This window comes from Crocodylus porosus, unplaced genomic scaffold, assembly GCF_001723895.1.
Source record: "Crocodylus porosus isolate Cpor-Errol unplaced genomic scaffold, CroPor_comp1, whole genome shotgun sequence".
NCBI classification, from domain to species: Eukaryota; Metazoa; Chordata; order Crocodylia; family Crocodylidae; genus Crocodylus; species Crocodylus porosus.
Window position 1 is genome coordinate 207,486,546 of NW_017728886.1, and position 21,567 is coordinate 207,508,112.

Genomic DNA, 21,567 nt, shown 5'->3' on the forward strand with positions numbered 1-21,567 from the left:
GGAGTGCCCCGCGACAGTAATCAATGGAAAGGATGACATTAATGTACCTTAGAGATGGATTTAATTAATTACCTCTCTTTTTGAGAGCCCAAAGACAGTTTAAATCATTTGTCATAAATAAGTGAATTTCTTCTGCACAATATAATCCTTCCTCTTAAAACATAACTGGTATGTAGTTAACTTATACAGAAAACTCTAGTATTCATTATGATTGTATTGGTGGAGAGCAAAGAAGGGGGACAATTCAGTATCAGAGGAAGCATAGATGGATTTCCTGATAACAAACAGCAGTACCTTCTGTTTGTTGAATGTTCATATACCAGGTCATTCTTTGTATAAAAGGGCATTCCTCTGAATGGTTACTTGTAACAGAATGCAGTATCATTCCAAATAGTTCACATCATAAATCCGGGATTTGGTCCTTTCAGAAACCCATAGAAGAACTGAGCCACCATGGGCTGTACATAGTATCATGAACACATACATTCACAAAGTATTTGTGTGCACACCCCTAGAATCAAGTTCAGTTGAGAAAATTCACTTAGTTTAGTCAGAAGGTACAGCAGGGCAAATGGCCTTCATAGCATCTGATAAAATAAGTTGATGCCAATGAAAGTGCACACCTCTCTGACCCAGTTAGTTCTTAAGGTTCCATCCTGCCTTGCCGTCTGCCAGCATGAGAGCCTCCATCTCAGCAGAACTTGAAAAAAGTATTCAAAGAATCTTTTTCGCCCAAGATTACTTTCCTATAGCTGTAAAAATAATTTAATGAACTGTTTCTATGTGAAAGGAGAAAGCTGCTATGCCTTTTAATTTAGTGGCCCAGAAAACTCTCTGTGATGTTGATGTGACCCCAGGGCATGTGCATTAAAATTAATCTGTGACAGATATTACACATTATCATGATATTGGATGCCTTGTCATACTAGGTATACGCTTTATCTTTCTCATGCTGTTTTTGATCATTTCTGGAGGGCAGAGTTCAGTGCTGGAAATTGCCACCCTTGAAGGAAATGCAAGTGCTTAGCATACATGTTGGAAGCCAGGACAAAATATTAGTTTGTGTTTTTATTTCTCTGAAAGTGCATACTTTGCACTGCTGTAATTTAAAGCATGGCTGAGTTCAAAATATGGATTGAGTAGTTGCCCCCAGAAATCCAGATATATCTGAACTTGAAGTACTTGAGACAAGGCTAAGCAGGACATTTTCATTTGCAGTCTCACCTGTTGTGAGAATTTTTCACATTGTTCTCAGAATTACCATCTGTCTTTGGTCAAATAAGCTTTTGGGGAGAAGTACCTTTGATGTAGTTATGTATGTTTGGCTTCCTGAGGACTTCACCCCCCCCCCTTGAATTGACCTACTGTTAGGCTAGGTCTGAATGGAAGTATTGCGTGTGTGGAGCTGTTTTGTGAAATCAGTTATGGTATTACTTTTTTGCAGCGTTTGCAACCTGATAGGTTACTTGGGTGGCAGAAATTATTGGTTTTCATGGCTGTCCAGGTTTAATGAAGATAGAGTAAAAGGTATCGCAGATTGTTTTGAACTCAAACTATACCATTAGCCCACATCATTGGTAGAGATGGAGAGCCTCCAGCCACAGCAAAACACAGGAGGGTCTGCTGTATTGGAAGATACAGATGCATTCCATCTGTAGTCTGGATTCCTGTTTTATGGTTGTTCCCACTGCATAACCATTGTGAAGACTGATGCAAAAAAGAAGAGTGGGCATCAGGTCCTGGCTTTCTGAGATGCAGTGGTCAATTTCCTTTCTCATGCTTAGAGCTGGGAACTAGATTGTATTTAGGGTTCTTCTGGTGCTCCTGGCTTTGGGAAAGGATTCTTCTGTTCCTTTCAACCTTATGGGCTTTGTAGTGGGGAGCTAAAAGGAATAAATTACATGGTACAGTCATCACATTTCTTTGTATTGTATTAGGTTGTATGAAATTAAGAGTTCAAACACCACAGGTACAGCACTAGGAAATGTCCTTAATTGATGCTGATTTCCAGTTTTGTACTTGGTTTTGTGTGCTGTTTGTTAAATGGCACACAACACAGCTCTCATGTTGACTGAAAATAAGAGGATAAAAATGTGTTTTCTAGATAACAACTTTATATAGGTAATCAAAATTTCTTTTCTACATTTAAGATAGTTTGCTTTTAGTTCTTTTTCAATTTAAAGTTTTCTGTTTATTTGTACCATTTATAAAACCTCTGGGAAACATGCAGTATAAAAGACAATGGCATTTTTTATTTTATGTTGTTTGTATGTGTAACAGGATGAATATGGAGCATGCTAGAAACAGTATTCCTAGTATTACCCTTTTTTTTTTTTTTTTTTTGAACAGTAATCTCTATATGGCAATGCAATCTCTAGGGCTAGGGACAGACATTCAAAAAGCCTGAGCCTGAATTGATTCAATCTTTGCAGGTTAGTCTAACCTGGCTAGACTGAACTGGTTTGTAACTGGACAGACATTTTCTCTGGACTGAGGAAATTTAGGCACATGCCTATAGTGGCTCAGGCTAGTAGCTGGGGGGGGGGGGGGTGCTAGAGCACACCCTCCCATCCCTTCTGCAGGGAGCTGTGCTGAGGGGGGGCATGGCCCAGCCCTAGCAGGACCTCTGATTAGAGAGGTCTTCCTGAACCATCCTGGGCTTTTCTCTGCTGGCTGCTTAAGGGGAGGAAGTGTTATCAGACACTAGCCCCCTGCTAGCACTCTATCTATTTGTAACACTCATACCATGGGCTCTAAGGCCTGGATAACTAGTAACCCCTTGTGGGGCTAATGAGTGAGTGGTACAACAAAATACTTGGGACAACTAATGAAAAAAACAGGATAGGCGTGTCATGTGGGTCAAAGGGTCAAAACATGAAAATAAGTGCACCTGAGGGGGATACTGAGCAGAGTCCCCCAGGCCACACCCACCGGTCATCCAAGGATCCATTGGATGCTGCCCACTGGTGCTCCATCTGAAGGCGTGCACAGACAAGTGAGAGGAAAGTGGCCCCGCAGTCTCCAGGCCTTCCCACCACAGCCTCCTTCCTGGTCAAACACGCCATTTGGCCAGCTGCTAGCACTCTGAGGCAAGGAGAGGTGTGCAGTGCATGCATCTGTTGATGATACGGAGCTTTTCAATCTCCCTCTCTGCTTCTTTGTACTATCTGCAGCAAACTGCCAGGCAAGAAAGCCAGCAGGGGTCTGATAACAGTGTTTATCACCCCATCAGCAAAACAATACATCTCTCTATTAGTTCAAACTCTTCTTAAACAGCTTACCAGATGAACTGTTGATTAGCTCCAAAAGCCCTAAGAAGTCACTGTTCTGTCTGCCTGTCCCAGTGAAACTGGAGACACACAGAGATACCTCTTGGCATTAGTTAGCAGACCATGGGGCTGGGGTGTGTGCTGTGGAAGGTGGGAGGGAGGGAGCGGGGGATTCCTGCTTGAGCAGCAAGGTGGGGGAAGCCAGGTAGACTCTTCTATGTCTGCCGTCTCTGCCAGAGCTCCAGTCAGGGAGCAGAGGGGAGGGGCCAGCTCTGCTGTGGAGCAGGGAGCCTCATCCAGCCTAGAGAGCATGCCAGGATGCTGGGGGAGTCTGGTTTATCTTCAGGCAGTAAGGGGTCTGCGACAGACATTGCATAAACCAGTTTGAATCAAATCAGTTAAGTCTTATGCTACATTCAACCAGGTTTATCTCAAACTAGTTTCAGCCATTTTCAAACTGGTTTATGTGCACTGAACATCTGTTCTGTTACAGGTTTAAACCAGTTTCTGATCACTTAAACCACTTTGTGTAATGTCTGTCCCAAGACTAGAGGACAGAATTTATGCTTGGTAAGTGACAGTGCAGAGTAAGCTGTTATTGAGAGACCAGGACAGTGTCATAAACAAGAAGTTAAAAGCATTGATTTGAGGAAGTGAGGCTGTAAGAAGCACCCAGTAACCTGAATGATCATATTTCTAATGGGGCTAAAAGTTTCAGGAGCCAAATAGTTTCTGGGTTTTGTGCATGGATGTACAAGTTGGCTATAAGTGAAAGAACCTTCCTTACTATGATGGACTGTATACAGGGTGAAAGTCTCAGAATCTTTGTGCCTGGCAGAGGATAAGGGAGACTTTTGTTTGCCCTGAGGACTAAATCCCCCAAAAGAAGAAAAAAAAGGAAGTAAGTCTATGAACCAGCACTGTTTACAATGTCCTATGGAGCCCACTAAATATAGAGAGGAGGCCACCCTGTACCTGTATGCTAGGGAGGAGTATGATGGATTGCATTAACCTTCCAGGATCTTCCTCTCAGCTAGGGTGGTACCTCTAGTATGGGCTTGTGCCTTATTGACAGAACCTGGGCTAGAAGGAATGTAATGATAGGACCAGTCTAGTTTCTACTATCGCGCCAAGTTAAGGATTCCCAGTTTGCATTGCTGTATGATCCATGAAACCGTACAAGAAAAAAAAGGAAACCTAGCAAAAGGTTTGAGGCCAAGTAGAATAATCTTCAAGAGAAGTCTCCAAGGAATCCTGACAACACTAGAATTTGTGTAAATTCAAAAAGGACAAGTTTCTTGACACATACTGGTCTTCGTACTACTTCCAGACCAACTGGCAATAGGACCCCACTCGAGGGAGGTGTCATACAACTGCAGAAGACAGTATATTTGAGCAGCAGTTACCCTGGGAATTCTTGCTGGAAGGTTTGTGATTCTGTGGGAAGTAGCTATGCTTTCCAGCATTTTCTCTTCTGTACTAAAGAACTGAAGTGTATCCATGGAAGTGGCAGTGAGGGATGGGTGTGGAGCCAGCACTCTGTTTCACAGAGCAAACTTCCAGGAGTTGAATGTTTTGTCTCCTTGTGCTTATTGGTCTTTTCCACATCATCACTGTGGTGCAATAGAGATCACACACTGTCCAATCTTGCATTCTAATGGTTTACTTTTTTTAATTCAGGTATAATCCATCTCAATACTTTAGCCACAATTGCCTTCTTTTCATAATCCACTACCACCCTGACCTTTAAATTTTTAATACGTAAAGATAGCATTAGTTTCCAAATGTAAAGAGCAGCTTCCTTTTGGAACTGAGAGCCTAGTAATTTCGGTGTAGAGAATTAAGGAAATGTCTCAGACAGTGAACACTGGAAGGCTAGGATGACAGCAGCAAGCAGTATAATGAACTGAACAATCATTCTAAGAACAACAAAAAAACCAGATAAGACTGGAACTTATCTTTGTCCTCAGGGAAACAAGAAATAAAATACAGATCTCCTGTTCTCTTTCCTGAATCTTTTTTTGCAGAAGTGCCTTAAACTGAATAGTTAAGGAAAAGAAAATAAGTTTTGCTTTTTGGATTTCTCCTGGATGAGACTGCACGCAGATATTCCCTTGCACAGGAGAAGCGGTCCTGAGAGTGATTTAACCCTGGTGTCTCCCAGGTTATTTTTCTCTTGGAGCAGTCATTTTTTTCTCTGGGAGAACAATCCTGAACATCTGTGCACTCGTGGTTACTCCTGGAAGAGCAGAGACTCTTGGCTGGTAACACTGACTCCTCCCACTCCTCCCCTGTTCTCTGGCATTTGGTACCCCTTGCCACCATTTCCCAACAGGGTTTTGCCTATGGTGCAAACTTACCGGTTACATGTTTGCCTGGAACATTGAGCCTTGATTGGTTGATTCACATCCAGAATTAAACTTCAGGTAAAAACTGTGGAGATGAAAGACTCTAAGAATTTATTTTTAAAAACCCCTTATTTATTAATGAATCCAACTTATAAAATGATAGATCAAAGACATTCAAAGCTGCATCTAATCCCTCAAAATATATACAAAGCAGATACTATCTTCCATTTTCCCCACCAACAGAATTTCTTGGTAAGTTAGTAGAGGAACTGATAATTTTATGTCAAATGTCTGCATAGTCCTTGGTTTCAGTGGAAAAACCAGATGAAACAGCATTTTTTTAAATTAAAACCAAAATGAAATTCTGGTGTTAAGAGTGCAAACATATGTTGATCTATATTAAGGAAAAGTTTTTGTAAATTCCTGTAAAACAAAACATCTGCTTTTAGAGAGCTGTGCATTATGTTCCCTCTGTCTGTGTGGGCATAATCAACTAAGGAAGAGTAACAGAGGGGGCACCTTTGGGAATTTGGATGTATCTGGTATGTCTAACCCTCTATGTCTAAACAACCTAATTAAATCAGTATTAAATAGCCTGCATGTGCTTTTTAAGTGCTCCTTTGGTTATGTTCCAATATTCATAATTAAAGAGAGTGGTTTTCTTTAAGTTATTTGATTTAATTCCATTTTCTTATTAATGGTTATTATTATTGCACAGTTACTACATACAGGAAGGCCTAGTTTATACTTTGAGAATCTTGCACTCTAAAGGCTTGATCCAGCTCCCATTAAATTAATGGAAAGTGTCCCATTGACTTGAATGAAAATAGGATCAGGGTCTAAACTGGCTGAGAACATGAAGTGCCTAGGGAGTCCTAGAAAATGCTTGAGGTTGTGGTGCAGGAAGATTGTGCGTTCTCATCCTTTTGTCCCCACCATTCTTGACTGATCCTAGCTAGCATTGCAGACTTAAATCTTCTGGGATTATTGGAACAAGGAAAAACATTGTTACATGGTGTACCACGTGGAGAGCTGTATGACAGCATTACAGGTGTATGAAATGGTATAGAATAGGAGAAGGAAACAGAGTGGTAGAGCACAATTCTTTAGTGACATCAGTGGCTTTAGCTACCAAAATGTTCAATAAGGAATACAGATAGTTAAGTGGGCCAGTGCTCTACAGTGCCTGTTTTGTGTCCAGTTCAATCCCATTGTAAATCGAGGCTGAATAGAGGGCTCATATGAACACAAAGCAGGTACTTTTGAACAAGTGAGTTCCCCCACTACTCTTTTAATTCAGTTTAATTTATTTGTCTCTGTGAATGCTATGACAATTATTATGGCACCTGATGCTAAACACTTCTTTTCTTTCTCTACTTAGGTTCTGAATTTTTTGTAGACAGCTTCTTTACAGTATTTTAAAACAATGAGAGACTCTAATGTATCTGTGCATTGAGCACATGATTAGCCTCCGAAATATTCACGCTCATATTAGTATTACGCTATCCTTCTTCTGTGCCCCTTGTTGTTTCACCTGCCCATTGCCTTTTTCTCTGGCTCACATTGTAAGCTTTTTGGTGCAGGGACTTTTTTGTCATACATCTGTACAATGCCTCCAAAGATGGGTACTCAATTTGGTTGGAGTCTGTCTCAGGAGATCTTATTAGTGTGTATCCTGTGCCAAACTAAGCTGGTCATGCTGGTTCAGGGTTGGTGTGAGTGGACATATTATATCACATGTCTGCACGGCACCGAGGCATTCTGGGACAGTATAGACACTAGAAGTTGCCATTAGTCATCCAATCATGTAACAGAAATATTATCATTTTGGTACCAAGAACAAATAGTCAAAAGAAAAGATAATAATTCAAAAGCAATAGAGGCTGAAATTTGTTCCCAGAAAATTCATTTAATTTCAGGTGAGAAATGAATGTATGAAAAGCATGTGGGCAATAAAAATAACTGAATTCATTAAATAAATTACTAGCTGTTAATAGGTTGACCTGTTCCATGAAGAATTTGCTAAATTAATTCAAATAAACATTGACATTGTTTTTAACTAAATGATTCAGCATAGAACAAATTAAAAAAGACATACTTATTCCCAATTTTCTCACACTCTTTGCATTAAAAATTATGGTCCCTGAAAGTCATGTACAATCACTGAACATTGAGTGTGTTGCCCAGTATCATGTTATATGTTTCTTACAGATGTGCTTTTAATTATTACTTTTCCTGTTTGCACGGAGAGGCTAAACTAGAATGGTTTTCTATACATCTAAGGCTCTGTTCACTGTAATCATTACTTTAAGCAGTTTTTTTTCTTTTCACAGACCACTATATTCCTACTTCCATGTAAACTCAAGGTTTTTTGCCAGTTTTATCTATATTATACTTGGAATAGTTTTATTTTAGTCTTATCTTTTTTATTTGCCTTGTTATAGATTGAAATAGGTCTCTTAAGGGGGACTGGTGCTCTTTCCTGAAAGGTATTTTGCATCTTTAAGTGCTTCCAAGGTCAGATTCTTGATGAATGGGGAACACATCATTCATTTTTTTATTGATCTATGGGAACACTTCTATTTAACTTCTATACTAAACACCGAAAGGGCTCAAGAAATGCACTAAAATAAAGCAGGTCAATGGTAAAGTCACTTTATTATTTGTCTGACTTAATAATTGGTTACAAACAAATAATAATAATATCGATTTCCATAAACTGAGTGTGATGATTACATTAGTTGCATTGTTTGTTTGGATGGTCTGTTTTAAATTTTTTTTAAATGTGTTTTCGTGGTAAAGGGGTTAATGGCTGAATTAGAGGGGCTGGGGGTGGCCTGGCTTATTACTTGTTCCTCTAGATGGTGCTGGAAGGGATCCTTTCCTGAGAACTCCAGCTCTTTCTAAAAACTCAGGAGAGGAGATATTATCAGGGGAGACAGAGAGTACATGTGTCTGTGAATGCCCACCAGCATGCGGCCTATTGGAGTCATAGACTCATAGAAAATTAGGGTTGCAAGGACCTCAGGAGGTCATTTATTTCAACCTCCTGCTCAAAGCAGGACCGTCTCCAACTATATCATCCCATCAAAGGCTTTGTCTAGTCGGGTCTTAAAAACCTCCAAGTATGGAGAGTCCACAACCTCTCTGGGTAATCTGTTCCAGTGCTTTACTACCCTCCTAGTGAAAAAGTTCTTCCTAATATCTAACCTACACTTCCCTTGCTGCAACTTGAGACCATTGTTTCTTGTTCAGTCATCTGCCACCACTGAGAGCAGTCTAGCTCCATACTTTTTGGAGCCCTGCTTCATGCAGTTGAAGGTTGCTATTAAATTCCTCCCTCAGTCTTCTCTTATCTAGACCAAAGCCCAGTTCTCTCAGCCTTTCCCAGAAGTCATGTGTCCCAGCCCTCTAACCATTTTTGTTGCCCCCACACTAGACTCTCTCCAATTTGTCCACACCCTTTCTGTACCAGTGTGTAGGACTGTTCCATCCTAAGTGCAAGACTTTGCACTTGTCCTTATTGAACATCATATGGGGTTTTTTGGTCGAATCCTCCAATTTGTCAAGGTCTCTCTGAAGCCTGCTGATGTGAAGCCCCAGAGAATGGAAATGGAGGAAGGCTGCCACTTGGGAACTGTAGCTGAAAAATCTGGGGCAATGGGGCAGAGGCAACCTGCCCAGAGTCAGCAGACAAGCCTAGACCTCCAGGGTCAAGGGGGAGTCTTGCTGCAGAGACGGGGATGATTTCTGCTTGCTACTGAAACCAGCTGGGGACTGAGAAGTAAGCGCTGGCCAGGTGTGAAAGTGCAGTGTTGGGAGTTAGTGTGTTTTCAAATTTATTTCGCATTATGTCTTCCCTAGTTATGTCGTGGTGTTTTTTCCTAATGATTAAAGTTGTGGTATTTTAATCCTGAACTTTGGCTGTATCTTTAATTTGATATTTCACCTCAAGGGGAGTTTTTATCTTAATGGTGTTGGCTGACTTGGGGTCCTGTCACACTGAGTTTGATCTTTTACAGCAGGGGTAAAACCTGTAGCCTGTAGCTGTATGATTCAGCCCAGGGACATGGAGCTTTGGCGGTGGGCAGTTTCCCTGTGCTGCCATCTGGAGAAGTGGCAGTAGTATCCGAGTCCTAGTGCCTGCTCTGCTTATCTCTAGACCAAGCTGGGTCATTCTGGTTCACAGCCTGAAAAGGTAGCTGATCACTGCTTTACAGCATCTGAGAAAAAAAAAAAATGACCTTATCTTTAGAGATGATGAACATGAGCTTTGATTAGTGTGGTTCTCACCACCTCTGATAATTAAGCCACATGCACATTTTAGACTACTGGAATGAATAGAACATGGGTGAGAAACATGTTCCCTGCCTTGCAAATCTTTTCAAGATTTGGGAATTTTTTTCTGTTCCAGATTGTGACAAGCCTAAAATTTTCCATGGTTTTTGAACAAAGAGTGATCCAGACCTATTCTAGGCCAATACCCTGCTGGTAAGCTACTCACCTGAGATGTGGGAGTCCAGCTCTGCTAGATTTAGGCCAGCCGCTTGATCCGGGGTGCGTGCCCTAACCATGCAGGAATTGCCTGCTGTTGAGAGACTTACTTTCAGTCTTTCCTCTTGGAGCTACTTCATTTGGGAGAAATAATGAACTGTTCATTAGAGCCAGGACTTGAACGTAACTCTCATACCACCTATGACCACTGGACTATGGAGTTAGTATTTATATTTTTCAATATTACCTGTTTAAGCTATATCACTTTGTATAAATAATATTCAGTGAACACAAGGGAGACTGACTACGTGGCCTGGTATGTATAATACTCAACTGGAATCTGCATGTGTAGTTTCCAAATCCTTGGTCTAATGAATAGTTAATTATGTATAAAGGGTGGATCAGCTTCAACAGGAAAGACTGAAGACGCATCGTTCCAGAATAAACAATATGCTGATCATTACAGCACTTTCCTTAGATGCCAGATTTGAAAGTTGGATTTGTGCTGATAGCCTGAATAAAGGAGAGCAGGGACAGCTTGAATGCCTATTCTGAGTAAGTAGCGTAACTACCAGCCTGTTTGTTATAATGCAGTAAGTCTCCTGCTAGCCAAACCTTCTCCTGAGGACTTGAGAAATTATTCTCAACAAATTTTGTCAGATCCCTCATATTCTTGCAAACCATTTTGGTTTCAATGAATTTGGCATGTTGCTGACAAAATAGAAACATGTTGAACAATTTCTGACTAGCTTTAGATATAAGCAAGTATTTTTTGGGGGAGCATAGGAGTATGCCATCCCATCACAAAGAGTTTTTAGTTTTAACCTGAAGTAAGCAATTTTGTAGTCTGAAAAGTGCATCTTAAGATCTGGAAAGCAAAATATCTGGGAGATAATTATGATTATTTGTTTTGTCCCAGCAGAACTGATCTTCAAGAATTAGTCACATGAGAAAGTTTAATATTAATTTTGATATATTTACATCGCATTTGAATGAAATATCCTATTTTTCCCCTGAACTGAAAGTTCTAAAAATTAAGGTCAGAAATACCTAGGCTTTATTTTATTTTATTTGCTTAAGGAGATTTGAAAAAAATGCACACCTTGAAACAGCTCAATGAAAAATCTAGGTACAGGCTGTTTTCTTTTGACTTTTCTTTTGGTTGTTTGTTCTTGGCACCAAAATGGTATTTCTGTTACCTGGTTGGATGACTAATTGCAATTCCTAATGTCTATGCTCTCCCCATTGTCATGCTAACATGTGATACAATATGCCCAGTCATACCAAGCTCTGAACGAGAAGTAGCATGACCAGGTTAGTTTGGCAGTGGATACATACTAATAAGATCTCCTGAGACAGACTCCAGCTAAACTGAGGACCCATTTTAGAAGGGCACAAGCTCATGAGCCACTCCTGCAGTGGTGTAGGCTTCCCAGGGCTGCCATTTTGGTGCCCCCTCTAAATTAGTATCTGGGGCTGATGCTCCGCTTGACCACCCCTAGTTCCACTACTTCATGGGAATACCCAAATTAATGTTTTTGTTGACATAGTGCCCCATCTCAATTGTAAAGTACATGGTATATAATAAGTGGGCTACTGGGAAACTAGATACAAACAGTTGTTTGGAAAATTGGCTACAACAGTGACTTACAGTGTGAACCTATAAATCTATGTAATGTTAAATTAAAATCTGAGTAATGCTCCATAATTACCCTCGGCTGGTATAAATCAGCATAACACCATGGGGCTACACTAATTTACATCACCTGTAGATTTGGGCCAGTTAGGATTTGATAATTGTTTTGCCATGTGAAAAGTCCTGCTTTGTGGTTTTTTTATAGAGTAGGAGAAGGGTTTGGCCAAACCTTCCAGCACCTTCACCTCTGCTGGGCAGTGCATTTCCTGGCAACAGGTTGTTGTTTTGTTTTTTTTATAGAATATTAATGTAAATTACTGGAATTTCAGATGGTTGCAAGTACAGTTTATTGAACTGGGAGAGTGCATTTCCCATTTGTACCTGGCACATGCTGTAGTTTATTATGCAGGAGCTGACACATGGTATTCATAATCACAACTGTGAAGCCAAGCTCATCTGTTATGGGAAGTAGAACCAAAATAAACCTATCATTATAAATGATACATGCAAATTAGATGTAGCTTGATGTTTTGATTTTTCTTTGTACATGAAAAAGCAGAATTAATTTTTAATATAATTTACACAATAATATGAAGTAATAAAATGTCACAGAAAGCAGAGACCAAAGACCTGCCATATGAAAGGAATTTTTCTTAGTCAAATTATGATCTAATTCCATCTATAATCAATAATGACAAAAACTCCAAGGGGAGGCAGGAACTACAGTGAAAACAAAAACTTCTTATCAACAAATATTCTGCTGTCAGACAATTGGAAAAATGCCCAAGACACTCATTTTAGAAACATATATTTGTATAAGCAAATGCAGCCCGAGCAGAAAAGTACAACCTACTTATTCAAAATCAATACAAATTAATTTTTACACCATAGAGAACACATCTTAGGTTAAGTAGACAAACATATAGGACTAGACTGTGGCTATTATAGACAGTTCCACACAAGGGAGGCATAGGGGGTGTGGGGGTCACTGTTACATTTTCTGTAGGTATTTTGCTTGCAGAGAACAAGTGCAGACAGCAGGCCTCTAGAGGGAATGAGAGAGAAAGTGTGAGTGTGTGTGTGTGCACGTGGGTGTGTGTGCGCGTGCATGCATGCATACACACATGTACACCCATGTGCATGTGCCTACACACATACACACACACGCTTGCGCGTGAGTAGTAGCAGCTGACACTGCACCATCGGTGTTTCTGACTTCAGCTCTTGCCCACTTCACCATGAAATGGCATATTCAGGACCATATAAAGTATTCAGTCTTGAATTACAGAATCATCGAAAATTAGGGTTGGAAGAGACTTAAGGAGGTCATCTAGTCCAGCTCCCTGACCAAGGCAGGATGATCCTTGTCCAAATCATCCCATACAAATGCTTGTCTAACCAGTTCCTAAAACCACACAAGGAACCCTGTCAGAAGGTAAAGCAGGAGCATGAGGGCTTTCATTGTCCTGCCACTGCAAGGTTGTTAAAAATGCACTTCAGATCTCCAAGGAAGAGGACCATGATCCCCACCACAGAGGAAAGCAAAACTCCCCACAGTCGGAACCAATCTGAGCATGGTCACGCTGGTTCCTGATCCCAAATACAGCAATTGATCTGACCCTGAGTGGAGTGTAAGACCCTCTAACTGGGAACATCTGGGTTTTAATCTCAGTAGAAGCACTGACACACCCCAATGAAAATCTTCAGCCTTAGCTGCAGCCAACATCCAATGTTTCTGAGGAAGACAACCCTCCCCCTCCCCCTCCCCATATCAACAGGTGGGGAATAAAATTCTTCCTGGCCCCATGAAGGCCCAGAAGCATGGGGGAAAAATAATACCTGCAACCTGAGGATAGTGGGAGCTTGTACACGTGACACTATTACCATGTACACATGATGAAAATGTCACTTTGTGTGGCTTAATGGCGACATGCTGTACCCATGGAGAAGTTTTGGGGGGGTTAAATGAGTTTGTATCAGGATGTAGTTTAGTTTGCAATGATGTGTTGCAGCTATTAGTCAGCTCTCCCCCTTGCCTTGGGAGAGGCAGGCAGGCTCTGTAGAAAAAAAGGATCGGGCCCATCACTGCTTCTGCCTTCATCAAGTGCCTGCTGATGGCAAAAGCGGTGAGGGACCCAATCCTTTTCTTTGTTTTTTTGGCAGAGCCTGCCTGCCTCTCTCATGGTTGGGGGGCAAACTGCCAGTGGGTTGAGCAGCCCCTGATTTGTGGGGAACTCTGATCTTTCCCTCTGCAGCAGTGGTACCCCCTGGGGCCGCCAAAGTGGGCTGCTAGCAGGCTGGGTGCTCCCCAGCTCAGGGTCGGGGAAGAGTTGGATGTGGCTGGGTGCTGCCTCCAAACTATGTGGCCCTGGGGGTGCTGCTGCTGTGGAGGGAAGGAGTGGGGCTCCCTACAGCTCAGAGGCTGCTCAGCCCACCAGCAGCTGCCCCCCAGCCACACTGCAAAAAAAAAAAAAAATTGGGCTCCTCATGTACCAGTGACAGAAACCCCTAAATTGAAATGGAGTGTTTCAGTTAACTCACCATTTCAATTTAGGGGGCATAGAATGCAGCCCTAAGGACTAAACCCCCCTTACATGTACAAGTGCCCAGCAAGAATATTTCTGTACATTATACCCTCTAACTGGAGTGCCAGAAATCCCCTGTCTGTATGTCCTCACTAAACTTATCCCAAGTCCATTAATCTTTTTCCATAACCAAGCCAATTGTGGAGCTTTGCTTCATTCTTTTGCTGCTCGGGATAGTTCTCTCTGTTATCCCCTGCTCTGGACTGCAGAACTCTTCTTGTGATCTTCCAATGATTATGGTGTTAGGGGGCTTTCAAGTGTTACTCTTTCCAATGCACTCTACATATTGCTACTCATATATAGTCCCTAAACAATACTTAACTTCTTCTTGAAACCCTCCAATAAAAACATCCACAATTTCCTTAAGCAGTCTGTTCTACTGCTTCACTGTTTTAAGAGTGAAGTAGTTTTTCCTTATGTTCAATTTAAACCTACTTTTCTGCAAATCTAAGCCATTGGTATGTGTCCTACTCTCTGTCTGTCCTATTCTCCTTCTTCTTTATCAACACCAGAATAGACATCTTAAATGATAGTCAGAACAGAGAAGTCCACAAGTGAATAGATGTGGGGACTAAACTGATTTCTTCTGTACTACTGTTCTAAAACTTGTACTGTTGCCATGTTCTGTTGAACCATTTATTATATTCTGTCTCTTTTTCTCCTTTCTGGCCACATCCCCACATGCAGAGGCAAGTGTTTGCAGCAGAACAAATTTGTGCCACTACTTTTTGCTGCTGCACATGCCCTGCACACGTGGTGTGGTGCAGGGCAAAATGCCCTGCTTTGGGCTAACTGCCCATTTCCCACTTCTCCTGGCTCTCAGCATGCTGGAGGAGCTGGGGCAGATCTAGAGGAGGGGAGATGCTGTGGCCAGCAGCTAGAGTGTTTCCCTGGAGAACCCAGCCTCCAGTTGCTCTGGCACATACTCTGAGTGTGCGCTGCATTTTTTTGGGGTGCTTTTTGGCCGCTTTTACCAGAAGTTCCCAGTATCAAATGTTGGTGCTGCATTGCAAATTTGCAGTGCGGTACACGGTTCCACGTGTGCCGCATGCAGTTTGTGGTGCCTTAAACAGATTTGAAGTGCCACAGACTGCATGTGCATACTTATCTGGATGTGCCCTATATGTCTATTAAAGTGTCTTATGCCACAGCCGTTACCATGATATCTGAGTGCATATTGAAACACCTGTTGTCATGTAGGGACTATAGTCAATCTGTATTTTTAATATGTACATACTGCACATCACCCAGTGTAAAACACTTTCTTTACACGTAGACTGGATTGCCTGCCTTCAATTCTGATTTTGGCAAGGTTGTCCTGGGCAGCCTTAGTATTGCTTTTCCCTTAATTAATATGTGGATGTGTATACTTGACGCTCCTGAAAGCCCAACTGAATGAACATAGCCAAGAGCCCAGCAACTCTATTTACAATTAAAACTTGATGCCAACGACAGACATGCCTGGCTTCATGGCTGGGGCAGAAATTACACATAAACCAGTATAAGTGATCAGAAACTGATTCAAATTTGTAACACAACAGAAGTTCAGTGCACATAAACAATTTTCAAAATGGCCAAAACTGGTTTAAGATAAACCTGGATGGATGTAGTATCAGACTTAACTGATTTAGGTTAAATTGTTTTATTGAACTTCTACCTCAGATCCCCTCCAGATTCAAGTTACTTCACAGTCCCCCAGCACCCTGGGATGTTTTGCACCTCACCCACAAAACCCCCTTGCAGGGTGTGTGGGCTAGCTTTGGTCCAAGCTGTCTGCTCCAGCTGAGCAGAGCTGTGCTCTAGCACTCCCCGACTTCTGACCTGAGCCACTGCAGGTATGTGGCTTCGCTTTTGAAAGCAAAAGTGAATGTCTGTTCACTTACTTATTGGTTCAATCTACGCAGCTTAGACTAACCTGCGAAGATTAAATCGATTCAGCCTTGGGCTTTTTGTCTATTTGTACTTAGCCTACAAGTCAGTGCTCCTGCCAGCTTGCTGTATTCCAGTTTCTTTTCATGTTTGTCTCAAAGTATTAACAAATGGTGAACGTATCAAATATTTAAAGCCTCTGAGGCACTGCAAACTGTCAAAATGATCTATTTGACACATGCAGCTTTATACTGAGCCTTTTAGGGCAGCTTTTCCAGTTTATGTTAGCTATAGCTAGAATTGTTGTTTTCTTATATTTCATTGAACTACATCATAAAAGTAACAATAAACTTTAGAATATACTTTAAATTCCCAGTCTTTCTTGTTTGTTTGCCTTCAGGTGCTGCACATGAGATCCCAAATGGAAGGGAGAATAAAAGAGTTAGTGCATTGCCTAATGAATGATTTGAAAGCGCTGGAACTGGAACTTAACTTTGCAAGAGTTGTAAAATCGCCAACTCTTTGGATTTTGCTGTTTTCATATCATGCTGCATCCTCAGTATAAACTGAAATATTATTGTTCAGATCTAGAAGAGCATGAATCACCTTAAGGTTACTCAACTTCATTGAGGCCTAAAGGAAACTCATTAATGTCCATTGCAGACAGTCTTTCATGCTAGCATTGTCACCTGTCATGAGTTGAACCTAACATCTTTGAAGGTAAACAACATGTGGGAAGGAATGGATATGAGTTACTAAATAAAAGAGCTGCTCCTCAGGGAGAAGCAAACAGCATTTGAGTCAAAATGACCATACCCAGCATTTAGGGTTTACCCATGCATTTTGCAGTTAAAGCACATTCTTGCATTGTATTGCTTATTTTTTCTCTTAACTGCTGTCCCTTAAATCTATTTTTTCTGTTCCAACTAACTGTTTTCCTTCCCCACCTTGGTTGTAGTTCAGAGAGGAGAAAGGAGTGGTTTAAAGTATATACCAGTCTAATGATAAAAAATGAAGAAGAGTTGAATAGGATTTTAGTAAGCCCTACTAAACCAAAGAAGTCTCTCTTTAATAAATCAGAAGAGCAAGAGACTCAATAATAGATAGGTGTCCTGTGACACTACTAATAATACTCTGCTTAAGGGAAGAGAGTGTTAATAAAGACAGTTCTTTGCAGCCCTTGGGATTTTTTGTTGTTGTTAATAGTGATGGTATCATTTGGCAATGGGTTTCCTAGGCAATTTTCTACATTTCTGGCAAGGCAACATATTGAAGCCATTGTAAGGTGTACACACACACTCAGTTGTTTCTTGTTGTTGTTGTTTTTTTCCAATTATCCTCTTTGATAGAGGAGGGCAAGGGATAAATATTTGACTTGATGGAATCTCCTCTGGGCCTACAACAGAAGGTGCAACTTGTTTCTGAGATGAAATTGGTAAGGAAGGTTATTAGCAGATGGTCACCAAATTGCAAAATCTAGGTAGGGTATACTAAAAGCCATGTCATAGGTTATCTACACAGCAGTGATGAGGGGAGAAGTCACACTGAGCACTTCCTCAACTTGCCTATTTACAGAAGAATCCTAATGTCTGCTCAGCAAACCCTAATCAGGTATATGAAAACAGGTATCAGTGTGGCTCCAATGTCATTAGTGGAGTTCAAATAATTTACACTTGCTGAGGATAAGGCCCCATTAGTGTAAATGTGGGCTAAGATGAAGACTGGTATGGATTTAAATGGCATTGTGTAGTGGACAACGTGCTGTGGACAGGACACCCTGTAAGTCTTGTAATTAGCTTCCCACTGGCCAGCTTCCAGTGGATCTTATTTATACACCTACTTTATGGAAATGGGGGAATCCTCCCTAGTTTGTACCTGTGGCCATTGGCTAAGGCAGAGGTGGGCAAAATGCAGCCCAGGGGCTGGATGCAGCCCACCAGGCCATTCTATCCGGCCCACAGGGCCCCTAAAATTTTTTAAAAATTATATTAATATGCTGTGGCTGCCTGTAATGAGGCCCTCGATGGCTTGCTGAAAGTAGGTAAGTGGCCCTCTGCCCAAAATAATTGCCTGCCCCTGGGCTAAGGACAAGAGAGACTTGGGGGCATCCAAACTCCATGTACAGGCTTGGGCCTGTACATAGGATGCCCACCAGCAGATTTGGGAGTATCTGAAGCCCTGGGCTGAAAAGTCTGGGGTGGAGGATGCTTGCCAGTAGCAGCACCACATATGGTTTTTGAATGATTGAGTGTTGCTCAATCAAGAGGATTCAGAACTAATTTGGGTACTTTGATTTGGAATGGAAGACCAAAACATAAAAAATAAATATCAAATAAAAATAAAGTGTGTTGGGAAAATCATAATGCTGGGGCCTCTCGTGCACCACCTGGCAGCTAGCTGCCGTTCATAGCTGTGCAAACTACAGCTTGTTAAAAGGCTCTTTTCTCCTCCAGCACACTCAAAGGTAGTCTGCCTTTGTCTCTGGTTCACAAACCGAATGCCTCCATCACTATCCCTAGTGAAACCCTGTGCATCAGCACTTACAATTTGGATGTCTTTAAATTAGAGCTCTTGAAAACATTCCAGTGAAGTATTTTTCATCAAAATATGCCAATTCATCAAAGCAAAAATGCTTTTGGAAATTATTTGAATGTGAGAAGTTTGGATGGGTAGCTTTTATGTGAGAGCTCCTGGGGCTTTCAGGGCTTGCAACTCCATTCATTTTTATGGAGAGTTAAAAAGAAAAGGAAGGAGGCTCTTGTTCCAATTTGGAATAAAACCTAATTTCAAAATTTCAGAATGCTTAGTGCAGTAGAATTACTGTTCTCTTTCTAGCTCTACTGTTAATATCACAAATGTTTCACTCTTACAAAAAAAGTTGTTGCCCTGAGAGGAAGGAGTCCAGGAACTGCATCTTACAGAATATTTTATTTTTAATTACTGTAAGAGGACTATTCTTCACTCTTCCAGATGAGTACACTGTATAATTTAGAGAAACTTTGCCAATGTAAAGCACTGGTGCCTCTTCCTATTCAAAAGACAATTATCCCTTTCTCCCCCTCCCATCTCCTCACTGGCTTGGGAAATAAAGACTGGACAGATTGGATAATTTCAAATGGGAGTAGAAGAGGCCATGGAATGTTTTCAAAAATGCTTTTGGAACTTCAGTCTGAGGAAATGTTGAAAAAAATGTTTTTTATTGTTTGACTGAAACACAATGAAAAAAAAGAAACCCAGAATTTTGTATGAACCAGAAACCCTGCTCTTCTGTTAGTTCTCTGGACAGACACCAGTCTGTTTTGCTAGAATTTAAATACATACTTTCGATTGAGTCCTTTGGTCTAAGGAGTGACTGATCCCTGGTCTTTGCTCTGGATCTCTTAGATATACTATCTCTTCCTGATATACTAACCTCATGTTGAATGCCCTTTTTGAGTAAGGGGACCCTGCATTCCAGCTGTGAGTGCTCTAGAATCGATGCCATAAGCAACTAGGAATCTCTGGTGGTTAATCACAAGTCCAGTTGCCAATGGAAGCTCCCATTTTCTAATGAATACCTTGAGGGACAGTGGGTAGTAAAACAAGGAAATGGGTTTAGGAATGGGATCTCTCATTCACACACTCACTTGTTTTTCTTAAAAAAAGCCTAAGAAAAATGCATATTTATGGAATTCCATATGAAATTTACTGTCTCATGTGTCCATCCACATATGAGAAAGCATCAAAATCCTGAACTCATTCCCTCTAAATCTGACCTCCTGTTCTTTCAGGAGTCCTGAGTTTTGGCCCAAGCAATTAAGTGATGCAACGTCCTTACTGCTTCTGCGTTCATCACCTTTGTCTTCAGTTTCTGGCAATGAAATCGTCCTCTTTGCTTGGACATTATGTATCTCTTTAAAAAAAAAAAAACTTTGTTGGTATGATAGATGTGGGATATGCCTGTCATTTTTAAAATTCTAGGTTGACATTGATATATCCCACATCTGTCACATGCCATCTAATCCTGAATCATAAAGAAACTGCCAGGGTTTTTTTTTAGTGGATATTGTGTACTATATGCAAGGGGCTAAATTTTGGACTGAATTACAACTTGTCTGATCTCATTGGTTTGAGCCTTGTTGCGGGCAGTGCATGTGTACAGATTTTTTTTTTTTTTTTTATCTGCAAGCAACTATTGAAATCCAGTTGTACAACTCTTTGAATGAAAGCACTCTTTCTGTGCCCATCAGCATTTTTCCATACTAAGCAACGTGTCCGTAGGGTACTTAAAACAACAATATATAAAGAGCCCCATACAAAAAAAGCACCCTGAGGAACTCAGGGTCTTGTGGGTAATCTTTTCTTACAGGAGTACAGGAAGGAAACACAAGCTTTTCCCTGTACATTTGATGCATATGATAACAACAACTGTGTGTTGTTTATCCCCGACACAGAAACATCTTACAGCCCCTATGCCCCTGAATGTATTAAACAGCACATCAGAATTGTCTAAAGTTTCTCTTATGCATTTTGATTTTTCTGTTCTGATTTATTATGCTTCCCACCTGCAAGTGGATTCTCTTTGAACACCTTTCATTTGGTGAAAAACAGGAGTGAACATTGATTTCACAAAATTTCTTGGCCTGATTTTTCTGAATTGAAAAAAGCATGGTTTTTTGGTGTTTATAATTTTATTGTCATTTTCTTTAGATCTTTCAGAATATGGAGTGCAGTTATACCCAGCTATTTTCCTTTCAACTTTCTAGCTGGAATCTATTTGGTCTCTGAGTATGCAATCAGGAGCTCCTCCCACAGTGATAATTTAGAGCTAGATTGTGCAACTTTACTCAAGTTGAGTTGACTCATACTCTAGAAGTATTCATTTTAGTTCATTTATAGATTCATAGATGTTAGGGTCGGAAGGGACCTCAAATAGATCATCAAGTCTGATCCCCTGCCCTGGGCAGGAAAGAGCACTGGGGTCATATTACCCCAGCCAGGTGCTTGTCCAGTCTCCTCTTATGGAGGGGAGAGCACCACCTCCCTTGGAAGCCCATTCGAGACTGGCAACCTTTACCATAAAGAAGTTCTATCTAAAGTCCAACCTAAATCTGCTTTCCATCAATTTGTGGCCATTGTTCCTAGTTATTCCAGTGGGTGCCTTAGTAAATAGAGCATCTCCTGTTTCCTGCTGCCCTCCCCTGATGAATTTATAGGCAGCCACAAGATCACCTCTTAGCCTTCTCTTGTGAAGGCTGAAGAGATCCAGGTCCCTCAGTTTCTCCTCATAGGGCCTTGCCTCAGGCATCTAATCATACAAGAGGCTATCCTCCAAACTCTCTCAAGATTCTCTGCATCGCTCTTGAAGTGCAGTGCCCAAAACTGGA

At 41.1% G+C, this 21,567-nt stretch overlaps 1 protein-coding gene and 1 long non-coding RNA gene across 3 annotated transcripts in view; both read left to right on the forward strand.

Annotated features, from left to right (window-relative positions):
- LOC109319035 overlaps positions 1-7,469 on the forward strand; it is a 23,881-nt gene extending 16,412 nt beyond the window's left edge. The window contains exon 3 of the long non-coding RNA XR_002103369.1: positions 7,456-7,469. This is a non-coding gene — a long non-coding RNA (uncharacterized LOC109319035). The remainder of the gene's footprint in view (positions 1-7,455) is intronic.
- NKAIN3 (Sodium/potassium transporting ATPase interacting 3) overlaps positions 1-21,567 on the forward strand; it is a 621,440-nt gene that overhangs the window by 173,122 nt on the left and 426,751 nt on the right. The window lies entirely within an intron of this gene.